Source organism: Polyodon spathula, chromosome 5 (assembly GCF_017654505.1).
Source record: "Polyodon spathula isolate WHYD16114869_AA chromosome 5, ASM1765450v1, whole genome shotgun sequence".
Lineage (NCBI taxonomy): Eukaryota > Metazoa > Chordata > Actinopteri > Acipenseriformes > Polyodontidae > Polyodon > Polyodon spathula.
In genome coordinates this window covers 7,372,028-7,385,909 of record NC_054538.1, presented here as the reverse complement: position 1 = coordinate 7,385,909, position 13,882 = coordinate 7,372,028, and positions in this window count along the sequence as shown.

Sequence of the window (13,882 nt, the reverse complement as noted above, 5' to 3'; positions counted from 1 at the left end):
AATAAAGAATATAAATAAGAAACTATAAGAAGCAATGACATTGTAATTAGATAGCTGTAGAAAGAGAGTTTCGATCTAAAGGTCTAGATCATGCTGGGTTCTTCATGCAGAATCATCAGAGGGGACCATCTAAGCAGCAATGCAAAGCACAGAGAGGGGGAAACATGCTGTTGATCAATGCAGCTAGAAATGTGGAATCATGTTGCTATTATTTTCATTGAAGATATTTTGTAAAGCGAGCTTGTTTGTGAGTGGAAATACAAGTACAAGTAGTTAGTCCCCATGGAAAGCCGCAGTAAGATTTCCTAAAATCTGCAACAAGAAAAGAGTGTTTTCTGCAAAACTCTGTGGCAAGGACTTTTTAATGAAAAATATTGTTAACGAGTATAAATAAATCAGAAAAAGTAAGTCACAGCTAGTTAAATTCATTTTTTTATTAAATCACATTTCTAAAATCTGAAGAAAAAAACAGAACAAGCATGTTTTCCATATTTTATGGAAATCAAAAAAAACACACACAATAAAGCAAAGAGAGTTCACTTTTTAAAAAAGAAAACTCTTATAGCACTGACTATTGGAAGACTTTTTAAAAATAAATATATACCAAAAACAACAATCCTTAAAAAAATTAATTAAATACAATTTTGGCCAAAATATATGACTCACATTGGTAATAATAATATTTGCCTAGCAGAATAATATTGTAATTGTGCATTGGGATTCAAATTAGCATTGGTACATTTTACAAATGCACTGTTTAACAAATATGTACTACGCTTGGAGCATTTTTGTACAACTGTAACAGGTTATTTGTAGAAACATGTGCTGTTCACCAAAGTGTTGTAATTTTAAAACATACCCACATGAAGACAGCACATAGAAATGGTTTGGAAATTGGTATAGGCAACACCGATTGACTGATAAACTAGCATTTTTTGTTTCTTTGACCAAGACCACAATGTGAAAGTGCTACCATCACATACCACAAAACAAACGGGACAGTAATGATTAAAAAAAAAAAAAAAGTATTTTCACAAGTCATCTCAAGCAAGTAATCGGATAATATCTCATATAGTTTGCAGCCCCATTCCTTTTTGAGTATTCATTTTACAACACCACGTACAAAACCGTGTGTATTTCCATATATAATTAGAATTACATCTTTCATGACCTGCAGCATAGGGAGTACAAGCAAGGGCCAAATAGTTTTTCTCTGACCTTTCACATAGGAGAAGCAGAACAACACTTTGCTTTGAACTTGCGACTAAACTATGAAATGCTTCTGTAAAACTAATAATAATAACCTCACCTTATTTCGTTCTTCGTTTGTCTATCCATGGCCGAAGCTATGACAGTGAGTTATTGGAAATACTGGACTGAATTTTGTATTCTTTTGCTGTTATATTCTGTGCTAATTTCGATTTTTTTCTGAAGCTCACCGTTGGCCTTAGGAATCTTTCCATGGCTGAACTAAAGCTCACACTGAAACTCTGCCACACTTCTCACTATACAAATAGCGTGTTTGCGCTCTAGTGACATGTACAGCGATAGTAGGGAACAAATGTTTGAATTTTCGTTTTTTACAAAAAAATTGAAAATTCCGTGGGAGAGAGCATATTCCGTGATTTTTCATAGAATCGTGGAATCCTGGCGGAACTAAGTAGTGAATGGATTCTATGCACAGAGTCAAACTTTGTTTCTGTTCTTAGAGAGTGATTGTTGTTCTAGTGGAGAGAATGTTAGGTCAGAGAGTTGGACATCTGATTCAGAATAATATCCTAACAAAGGAGGAATACTACATTGTCCAAAATGCCCCGGCATGGTGAAAATGTCAACGGAAGAGTGTAAATAAAGAATTTTATGACCCAAGGCTGTCTTAAAAGAATGAATTTTTGTCTGCAGATCTTGTAGCAGTGTACTCGAATCTTGGCTAGGCAGAATGGCTTTAGCATTGATTCTATGGGGGAAAAAACAAGCTGAATATGTCCTCCATGGATACCTAAGAGGATTGATTTTGTCAACTTGTCCTGTTCTACTGTTGCTCAGCTTGTCCCCCCCGAACCCATCCCCATCCCCTTCCCTGTCCCTGTCCCTGTTCCCCCTGGCATTTCAAGTACGACACAAAAGACAAGAGCTATAGACAAGCATCATTATTTTCTATGAAGGCTGTATTGTCAGCTATCACTTTTGCTTTTCAGTTTCACATTGGCAGTAATACCAGCTGTTTATTTAGAATGAGTTACTGAATGGTACATCACTGATAACACTATGTAACACAATTTTTGTTCCTGGGTAGTAAGTGTTATTTCCTAATTGCTTATGCCTCAAAAGTATAGAAAATGGCTATTATTCCCCACAAACTTTGCTTTTGTGACCAGGACAGTGATATTTCGAAATATCACTATTTCCAATGGAAAAACTGGCAAATGTGTGTCTTTTCGTTCACATAAAGTCAGAAAAAAACAACATATAAATCCAAATTAACATGTATTTATACTAAAGTAATACAAAAATGACTACAAAAGATTTAGAAGTGAGTAGTGTTTCGAGATTTACGATTATACTGTATTTACAGTATAATCGTATATCTCGAAACACTACTCACTTCTAAATCTTTTGTAGTGAGTTGAGTCGTGTTGTATCGCATACTCTCTTTGATGCTTGTTTCAAATCGATATATATAGGTTTGCAGCAGCCACCATTGATTTCCTAAATTTACATGTAGCTGTACTATCTAGTTCAAAGGTCTTTTGTACCTTGATCTGTTTTTTTTTTTAACAGATTCCAAAAGTGGTGTGGGTATTGATAGGTGCTTTGCCATGCATGTCTATGTCCTTATCTTTGAAGCTGTATATTCCTGCTACATGCTGTGAGGGTGGGAATTAATAGCATTTTCCAGTTCCTGACCAGCATAGCACATGACACTTAAAGGTCCCAGCATGATGTAAGCTATGCCCACAAAACACTGTAGTCAGAGGTGCATATCAGATATTTTTTGTCACACATTGTGAGTACACATTAAGGTGAATGGTGACAGTGATGAAATCCTGTTTGCTTTCCATTTAATCCCTCACCAATCTGAAGCATTTCCAAGAGTTCGGGGGCAAAACGAAGCTGTAGAAACAATTACAACTCTTTATCTATCAATTTATCTCCTCACCCTCCTTATTTACAGAAGTGCCCATTTTAACTCAGAGGAATTTCAGTTCTCACAGACCCCATTCATTGTAGCTGTAGTTAAAACTGCAGGGCAATTTAACACAGAGGTGCAAAGAGACATCTCTGGACAGACAGCTAATAAAAACACAACTTCTTATTGTCCAGCTATGACTGTTGTGTCAAAAAGGCGAACTTAGTTTTGTCTATTAGTAACTGGAAAGTGATTTTTACAGTACTGTATGGCACATCCTATAGCACATCATTATCCTTAATTTATGTATATTTCAATAGGTTTAACTGGTTTAACAGGTTTAAAATACTGTTGTCAGAAACTTGAGATTAGTTAAAGATTATTCTGCAGAGCTGCTGTCTAATGTTGCAACACAAATGTTAACCCATAACTACTATCCACCAAAAAAAAAGTTAAGTACTTTCCATGGGTCCAGAGAACCCATAGATTATTCAGTCTAAGAAACACACAAATGTAATCCATTTAACAAAAATGATGCTAGCAAAAGAAAACAACAGCATTTCAATATCAGAGAAATTCCATTGCTCAGATAGAATTTGGACACAGGTGAAGAGTACATTGAAGACAGATGGGATTTTTGTACGAGGTGCAGGAGATGTTTGTCTTTCGGTACTTAGATAATGGACAAATGGAGCACCTTTTGGATTTGGGAATATCATCGGTAAAGATTGTATCAGCAGGCAGCGGAGTTCTGAGACTATCCTCTGTAAGGGAACGGAGTTCGAGAGGTACTTTGGTGTTGGTCAGGCATGCAGAGAACGCAAATGTTTATCCCAGCACTGTTTAGAATGGCATGAAATAGTGCCATTGGACAAAATAAAAAATAAGTAAAAAAAATAATAGTTTTTATGAAAAATGAATCTAAAAAAAATTTAAAATTGTTACGCAAGTACTAACCATGGGTCCCTTGGAACCACATTGGAACTGGGTAAAAACTCAGAGTAGCCAGCGACCATACAACTGGCATTGACTTGTCATGAAACCACTAGAGGATACAATAGCAGATAGCACATAGCAGAAGAGAAGAGTGCATTTAAAATGGGATAGTAGTTACATGTTAATATTAAAGCGCGAGTGTTAGATATACCACTGCTAACATGGTGATTTATGTGGCCAAATATATGTATTTTAATATTGTTCTTTATACCATAATGCAATATGTTTCTGTGATATTTTAATGTACTCCTTTGATGCAAAGTTGTCCGGACTGAATGATATTTCTGTCTCCATTTTTAAAACATACTCCAGTTTTCTCTCACTTGAAATTCATTGCCATCCAACCTATTTGCAAAAGGGGTAATTTCGTGGATGGAAAGATATGTACCATATCAATGTTAAACTCTAATTCAATAGTTTGGAGAATGTCAAATTATTACCTTCACCGCTTAAGATTTCAGCTGTGTCTGACATTATGATCTTGCAAAATGTAATTTTTTTTTTTTTTATTATTATTTAAAAAATTCATTTAAAAGGACATTATATTCAGATGACTGAATGTAGAAATGTAGAATTGACATTTATATGCCTGGAGAGCATTGTGCTGCCTGCAATAATCAATAAGCTTATTTAAATGTCTATTAGAAAATGGATCTGATTTCCTTCAACCTAATCAATATCAGGTCCCTAATCTCTGGTAAAGGACCTTGAATGTTATCGTTCAAACTATGTTTATACTCAGTTCCAAATCAAGCCTCTAAAAAAAAAATGTGAATACAATATTCATTTACTTTAGCTTATCATAATAACACCACAGCACAGTGTGATCTTCTGTAACAAAGCCAGGAGGCTTTGAATAAACTTTCACAAGAACTTATTGAACAAACAGCATGATCAGCATTAACACATGCAAACTTTTGCCACATGATCTGTGCATTTTATTCACTTTTTTATTTACATTTTTTAAGAGGTAAATAAAAACAAACAGTTCACAAACGATGTTTGCTTTTGTGAACAAGACAGCTGAACTGAAGAACAGGTCCATGTAAGTAGACATTTTATTTTTAGTACCGAGTTATTATTTAGGCTATTGGAAATACCCATGACATGACATCATCCACCGTTGGGACAATGAAGCCTGAAGGCTACCAGACCACAGATGGAACTGTGAGCAAACCGCATTACTCATGGAATATTGAGGAAAATGTTTGTATTCTTGAGTGACAAAAACTAGTGCTGTATAAAATCATTAAAAACACAAACAGAAAAAAAGTAAATGTTATTTTTGTAAGGCATCCATTTTCTAATAGCAATCGAACCCTCACAAGAGGACTTTGCCATGTGGTAAGGCCCTTCTTTGGGTTCTTTTGCTTAAAATTTGAATGGCATATATCCTTGTATTGAAGGGTACATCTTTAACTTGGACAATAGTAAATTTTGGAATTTGACACATTTGCATTTTACACAGCTTAAGAATCCATCTGATTTGCATTAACCACAGACAGGTGATTGATGTATTTCAGGACAATTCCCCAGTACTGTAAAATGTTCTAAAAAATGCAGCTGTGATTTATCTTGGTAGGGTATTGGTTGATCAAATCAACCCCTTTAGTGCACTAAAACCAAATGCATCCAGAAATATAGTCAAAATCTCATACATGATTGTTATGTTTCTTATGAACTTCTATTGGTTTTTTTTTGTTTTGTTTTTCTTCTTCCACTCTAGGTTTCAGATGGTTCATATCACAGTGATGAAAGTCTCTTGAAACAGAATGCTGTTTTTTTTTGTGTGTGCGTGTGTGTGTGTTCAGGTGTAAGACAGTGTTTACCCTACTGAACCGTCAGCATTAGCCCTATTCCAGCCCCCTGGTCAGCGGACAGACAAAAGTTTATATAAAAAGTAAACTGGTCGTTAACAAATCAGCTGCTATTATTTCTGTGGATTTTAGACTATTCCCTTTACAATACCTAAGTTACTTGCATACATTTCCGGGAATTGCAAGCTCTCTAACAAACATGTGCACTGAGGGGAAAAAAAAAATATTGACTGAACAGACTCAAGGAAGGGCTAGGGCTGGAAAATTGACTGACCTACATTTTCTTTAGAAAAGCTTTTTGTGCATGGAAGCCCTCTTAACAGCAGGTAGCTCTTACATGCTGAAAACTGTCATATCAGAAATTAATTGTATTTCAAGCCAGTTATGATTCATTAAGTGCAAGAACCATTTGCCAAGTGCTAGAATTATATTGTGTTGTACTCCCCCTACTGTGAGTAAAATAAAGGGAAAAAAAATTATACAGCTATGTGGAGACACACCGCTTTGTGTGAAAGGATGCATTTAAGATAAACACCTGTGGTTGAATCACGTTTCAGAGCAGCGTGTTATAATTCACAGGATTATTAATTTAATGTAGCTCCATCTGTTACATTTTAGGTTAGGATCTAAATGTTTCTAAATCATAGCTATGTATATTAAAAAAAACAATACAAATCTGAATAAATTATATACATTGCAGCACAAGGTTTAGGAATTTGAGGATATTTCTATTTCTATGCTAAAATAAGTCTTTCTTAATACACAGATTTTCCATATGATCTGCCCTACATGCATTTTATTTCTGAAAAGCCCTTTGTGGTCTGAAACTCTGTGGCCCTCTATGTCATTTGTTTGAACACCCCTGACCCAATGTTTATGAGCTAGTGTCACTCCTTGTCCAGTTATCTTAGTACTGTAAACAAACACAGCATTAAATAAAGAAGGCTTGATAAACATTTAGAGACTGAAGTTATAGATCATTGATGATAAAGGGCAAATGATATCCCTTTCTTGCTTCTAGCAATGTCCAGGGACACCCAAACATAGTATTTTATATAATCATCGGTAAAATCAGTATGAAATGTAAAATCCTGCACGCTCACGTTTAAAATAAAAAGTAACGAAAATCACAAGAGGACGGGAATAGTAAGTTTTGTTGCAATTTCATGCTTTCAATGCAGTATTTTCAAATTGAGTTTAATGTACTCTTCCAACACCTTATTAGACTCTCTGCTATAGATGTATTCCTTCAAATCAAGAAATGTCCTCTTTATAGCCAAGGTTATTTAAGTAGAAAAGCTTTCCTGTTCCAGTAACTGTGAGGGGTTTGTGCAGTTTGTCTGTGATCCTTTATCCTCCAGGCACTAACATTAAACAGAGCAGGTTGTCCTTACCAGATGCACAGCAACCTAAACATTCAGGGGTTGATTCCTGTGTGGCCTATCCATATGGAGAACATAAGCGTGATCTTGGAAAAACTGTGACCACATTAATTTAGAGACTTCAGTCTGACAAATTACATAACACATGTGCTTCAGTCTGTACTTACTTCTGGTAGCTAGGATGTTTTCTTTCAGAAAAATTGGATAATAATACCAAATAAATCACCTTTAAAATATATGATTACATTTCTAAATTCAGCTTAAACTCATTTACCTCTGCAAACTAAATTTGTGACTTATAATTAGTGTAATATTACATTTTTTGGCAGGATGCTTTGCTCAGTCCATTAAAAAAATTCTTTAATATCCATGTATTATAGTAAATATAGTTTGTTGTTGCATTTTAGTGTGTAGGTTTCACCACTATATCTTTAGAATATTTGTCCACTTATTTATTTGACAATCAGCATCCACTTGTTATATACTTAATTTTGAAAACTTGTGTTTTATGCCTACTCCTGTACTTGGCAATATTGTTGTGTATCAGAAAATTAAATGACAAGTTGTACAATATGTTTAAATACCCAGCCTCTGCTTGTCAGCTTGTATTTTGGCAGGTACAGTGGGAGATGATTTATAGGTTAAACACACACGGCAAGAGAGTGCCATATCTCATTCTGCAGCTGCCTTTCATTAAAGGCAGTCTCAAGCTGTTAGCATAGTTGCATGTGCTATTATTTCAGTGTATTTAACTCTGATTATTGAGAGTATTATTAGTCTGACTATTCACCTGTAAAGTTTATGTAATTAGATATGTTTTATATTCTATTGGGATTTTAGTTATAATACTTTTTTTATCCTTTAACATGTAACACATTGCCTTTATATGAGCACAACAACCAAAAACAAACAACTGGTAGTTCCACAACAAAAAAAAACAGGTGTCATGAAATGCCCTTTGAAAACTTAAACAAACATAGCTTTGCAAACTCAACATACAGTTCTTCTGGCATTCCACATAAATAGTCATTGACTTCTGATTAGTTTAATAATTCATCCTCCGGTAACACGCATTGTTGGAGGTGTGTCTTTGATTAGAGAGGTTTCCTCACAAGTAGGGGATTTTCCCTTTCAGTTGTGCTAGTGTCTGAAATAGTTTTTTTTTCTCTTAGCAGAGTCTGAAACGCATATGATCAAATACTTCCTTTTTTGGTGCATATTGCCTTAACAACCTTGTCTTGTGTGCATCAGTCTCCCTGAGTATCATCTTAGTGAGTATGATGCTCAGGAGAAAGGATCCTACAGGGCCATAATGAAGCAATGGATTATGCAGTTTTATCAGAGCTAAAACGTACAGGTTTTCAATGCAGTCACTGTGAAAAGTAAGTAGTTATTAATAACAATAAAAACATATTGCCTTCCTGAACTGAATGTGTATACTGTATTAAAAATAACTATTTATAAGGTCTATGACTTGTCACATAGAATGGGAACTCCCTAAATGAATCTCTTTGATTGTGGTCTAACTTTCTGGGCACTCACAAGGAAACTGGACATGGGTAACCGTGAGTTCCTTCACCCTTTATTAAACTCAGAGAGAGAGGGAGAGGACAAATGAAATCTCTTAAGTATAAAGTCCCAGCATCTGTGTGTTTACCAATGCTCTGTTATTAGCCGTGTGCATGCATTCACAGTCGAGAGCAGATAATAATTAAGACCCTGAGCTAAACACAATACTGAGCTCTGTCTTACTCTAGGTGCCACCTCTCACTTTTACCAGCGTAGCCGTAGATAAGCCAAAGATTCAATTGATGGGCTCAGTGTGGGAAACTACTGTAGACAAACTGATTAAGACAGGAGGGTATCTATTCAAAACAACAGTGACACTGCAAGGATCATCGGGTCAGAGAGATAAAGCTGAGATCCAAAAAATCCTGGAGTAAGCAATCAGCCAAGGTATGATGCAACTGGGCTAAGTAAGGAAAGCTTTTTTGTTTGTTTTTTTCCGCAATGCTATTGCAGGTCACACACTCCTCCAAAGGTTTGTACTCGGTATTATTTGTTTTCACACTGAGTACTGTATGTGGCTGTTGTAATGATAAGTTAGCAAGTTTTGTGGTAAACCAGACCAGCAGGCAGTATAGAAAGCAGTGACTGAAGTATTTTAAACCCTACAACAAGTTAAGTGGAGACAGACAATCAGCTACTAGGAACCCGACAAGAATTGGTGGGCCAAATGCTGTCCTCTCATACATAGCCTTTCTTCTTCCATGTTATAATTTGCCAGTTATTTGCAAAACACACTGTGGGCTCTATTATATTGATTTAAACAATCTAAATACACATATACTGTTAAACAATAAAATACCAAAGTAATTTTATTGTCATAAAACAGCATGTAGCTATACAATAAGAGTATTTTCTAAAGTTTTTTGTTACTTTTGTTTACAAAATTAATATAGTTCTCAGTACAAATGTTAATATATGTCTTTGTGATTTATCTAAAACCTAAAAAACAAAACGTGATGTTATTATTTCAAACCTGGGTTGAAAAAGTACAGAAAAAACAAAAGGACTGTCAACACTGGAGCCTAAAGCACTGCCTGCTATCCACAGATTAAACACAATTTAAACATAAACATGCCATAACCCAAAAACAATGAAAAGCCGTATTTTGTCTTGTGTATTGTTTGGCCGGACGAGCGAGATGTCGCCGCCATCATGTGTTTATATTTGAAATGTCTTGTGGGAATGCGTGACTGATCAATTACAGCTGACAGTCATGCATCAATAGTAAACCCGTGCAAAAGGTGACCGAGGGATAACACAGTACAATGGTTGATCCCTCGGTCACCAATATAAAAGAGCTGCAGTTTGGCCACACGGGGAAGAGAGTGTTCAGGGAGTAGTAAACAGGAGTAGAGAGAGGTAAAAGAGAAGAAATAGAGCAACTGCTAAGCATGCTGGTTATTAAACAAGCACAATACTTAAAGTTTACAAACGAGAGGAGACCATTCAGCCCATCTTGCTTGTTTGGTTGTTAGTAACTTATTGATCCCAGAATCTCATCAAGTAGCTTCTTGAAGGATCCCAGGGTGTCAGCTTCAACAACATTACTGGGGAGTTGATTCCAGACTCCCACAATTCTCTGTGTGAAGAGAGAAGAGAGAAAAGTGACTCTTGTTTTCTGTTCTGAATGCCCCTTTGTCTAATGTCCATTTGTGGACCCTGGACCTTGTTTCTTTTTTTTCAGGTTGAAAAGTCCCTTGGGTCGACATTGTCAATACCTTTTAGAATTTTGAATGCTTGAATCAGGTCACTGCGTAGTCTTCTTTGTTCAAGATGACATGCCTTTTAAACCCGGAATAATTCTGGTCGCTCTTCTTTGCACTCTTTCTAGAGCAGCAATATCCTTTATGTAGCGAGGTGACCAGAACTGAACACAATATTCAAGATGAGGTCTTACTAGTGCATTGTACATTTTTAACATTACTTCCCTTGATTTAAATTCAACACTTTTCACAATGTATCCGAGCATCTTGTTAGTTTTTTTATAGCTTCCCCACATTGTCTAGATGAAGACATTTCTGAGTCAACAAAAACTCCTAGGTCTTTTTCACAGATTCCTTCTCCAATTTCAGTATCTCCCATATGATATTTATAATGCACATTTTTATTTCCTGCGTGCAGTACCTTATACTTTTCTTTATTAAATGTCATTTTCCATGTGTCTGCCCAGTTCTGAATCTTGTCTAGATCATTTTGAATGACTTTTACTGCTGCAACAGTGTTTATCACTCACCCTATTTTTGTGTCATCAGTGAATCTAACAAGTTTGCTTACTATATCAGAATCTAAATCATTAATGTAGATTAGGAATAGCAGAGGGCCTAATACTGATCCCTGTGGTACTCTGCTGGTTACCACACTCCATTCTGAGGTTTCTCCTCTAATCAGTACTTTCTGTTTTCTACATGTTAACCACTCCCTAATCCATGTACATGTGTTTCCTTGAATCCCAACTGCGTTCAGTTTGAGAATTAATCTTTTACGCTGGACTTTGTCAAAAGCTTTCTGGAAATCTATATAAACCATATAATGTGCTTTGCAATTATCCATTTTCGATGTTGCTTCCTCAAAAAAATCAAGCAGGTTAGTTAGACACGATCTCCCTTTTCTAAAACCATGTTGACTGTCTCCCAGGATACTGTTACCATATAGGTAATTTTCCATTTTGGATCTTATTATAGTTTCCATAAGTTTGCATATAATAGAAGTCAGGCTTATTGGTCTGTAGTTACCTGGTTCAGTTTTGTTTCCCTCTTTGTGGATCGGTATTACGTTTGCAATTTTCCAGTCTGTCGGTACAACCCCTGTGTCAAGAGATTGTTGCACGATCTTGGTTAGCGGTTTGAAAATAACTTCTTTCATTTCTTTGAGTACTACTGGGAGGATGTCATCCGGCCCAGGGGATTTGTTTATTTTAAGAGCTCCTAGTCCCTTTAACACTTCTGCATCAGTTATGCTAAATTTATTTAAAACTGGATAGGAACTGGATGACATGTGGGGCATGTTGTCAGTATCTTCCTTTGTAAAAACTTGTGAAAAGTAATCATTTAATATATTTTCTTTTTTTTTTTCTTCATCTATGATTTTGCCATGTGTATATCTTAGACATTTAACCTCCTCTTTGAATGTTCTCTTGCTGTTGTAATATTGGAAAAACATTTTGGAATTGGTTTTAGCCCCCTTAGCAATGTTCATTTCTATTTCTCTCTTGGCCTTTCTAACTTCCTTTTTGACTTGCTTTTGCAGTTCCATGTACTCTTTCTGTGTACTTTGTTTTTGGTCCCTTTTTAACGCTCTGTAAAGTGTCTTTTTTCACTGAATTTTTTTTTAATTGATCTATTAAACCATTTTGGCCATTTAGTTTTACATTTAGATTTGTCTACTTTAGGGATGTAATTGTTTTGCGCCTCTAGTACTACATTTTTGAAGAACAGCCATCCTTTTTCTGTGGATGCTTTCTCTATTTTACTCCAATCTACTTCTGTTAGGCTCTGTTTCATACCTTCATAGTTTGCTTTTCTAAAGTTGTAAACCTTAGCTTTAGTCATTATTTTTGGGGTCTTAAAAAGCATTTCAAATGAGACCATGTTGTGGTCTGAGTTTGCTAGTGGTTCTCTGACTTTAGTTATTCTATCTTCGTTATTTGAAAAGACTAAATCAAGGCATGCCTCCCCTCTAGTCAGGGTCCTGACAATTTGTGTTAGGAAGCAGTCATTTATCATTTCTACCATTTCAATTTTGTCCGTTGTGCTACCCACTAGGTTTTCCCATTTTATTTGGGGGAAGTTGAAATCCCCCATTAGTATGGCTTCTCCTTTGCTACACGCATTTCTAATGTCATTGTATAACAGATTATTTTGCTCACCGTCTGAATCTGGTGGTCTATAGCATGCTCCTATTATTATGCCCTTTGAATTTTTGTCCGTTATTCTGACCCATATTGATTCGGCTTTATTTTCTTTGTCCAGGTTTAACACCTGGGCTTCAAGACTGTTTCTTATGTATAGTGCTACCCCTCCATGTCTTCTGTCCTGCCTGTCTTTCCTATACAGTGTATACCCACAAATATTACATTTGTCCCCATCACTCTCAGTCAACCAAGTTTCTCTAACACCTATCTCATCATAGTTACTTGTTAATGCAGTAGCTTCAAGTTCTAAAATTGTGTTTCTGATACTTATAGCGTTTAGATAAATACATTTAATGTTGTCTTATCTGAGTTGTTGTTCTTGTTTTGATTTGGTCTCCCTTCTGTTTTTTTGTTGATTTCTCCCCCCTTCCTTTCTAGTTTAAATGCTGAGCCTGCTCGTTTGTTGTTTGTTGTCTGACTGTTTAACCAATGTGCCCTTTTCTTTTGTGTTTTTGTTTAAATCTTTGTTTTTGTTAATAAAAAGCTGAGCGCCATAGTGTAAGGGGGGGTTTTCTCTCTCGCAGTTAATTTTACTGGAGAGGGATTTGTTTATACCTGTGTATATAAATATAGTGCTGGAATTCTCTTAACTATAACTAAAATAACGAGTCAGTCCACAGTTAAATCAGTTCGGATTTCTATTTTCTTTACTCGCTGCAGTTTAAATAACGAAACGGCAGCTGTACATATTTTTAATGCACAATCACATATGCATCAACACATGAAAAGAATACATACATACATACATACATACATATATATATATATATATATATATATATATATATATATATACACACACACACACACACACACACACACACATACACATACACATACGGCCAATAAAAGTTATAAAATAAATGTATTTCTTTTAGTGGTACCACTTTAGCAACACGTGTGTCTTAAAACAATACAAGTCCTTGAATTAGCTCTCATCTGATCCTTAAAGCGATGTCCAGTGTGATGTCTTGATCGCGGTTCAACGTGGTTCTTCAACCTAAAATAAAATATTGAGAACTAAAATATTCCTAGCCCTCTCAGCTACTTCTGGTCTTTTTTAAGGATTTGATCCTAA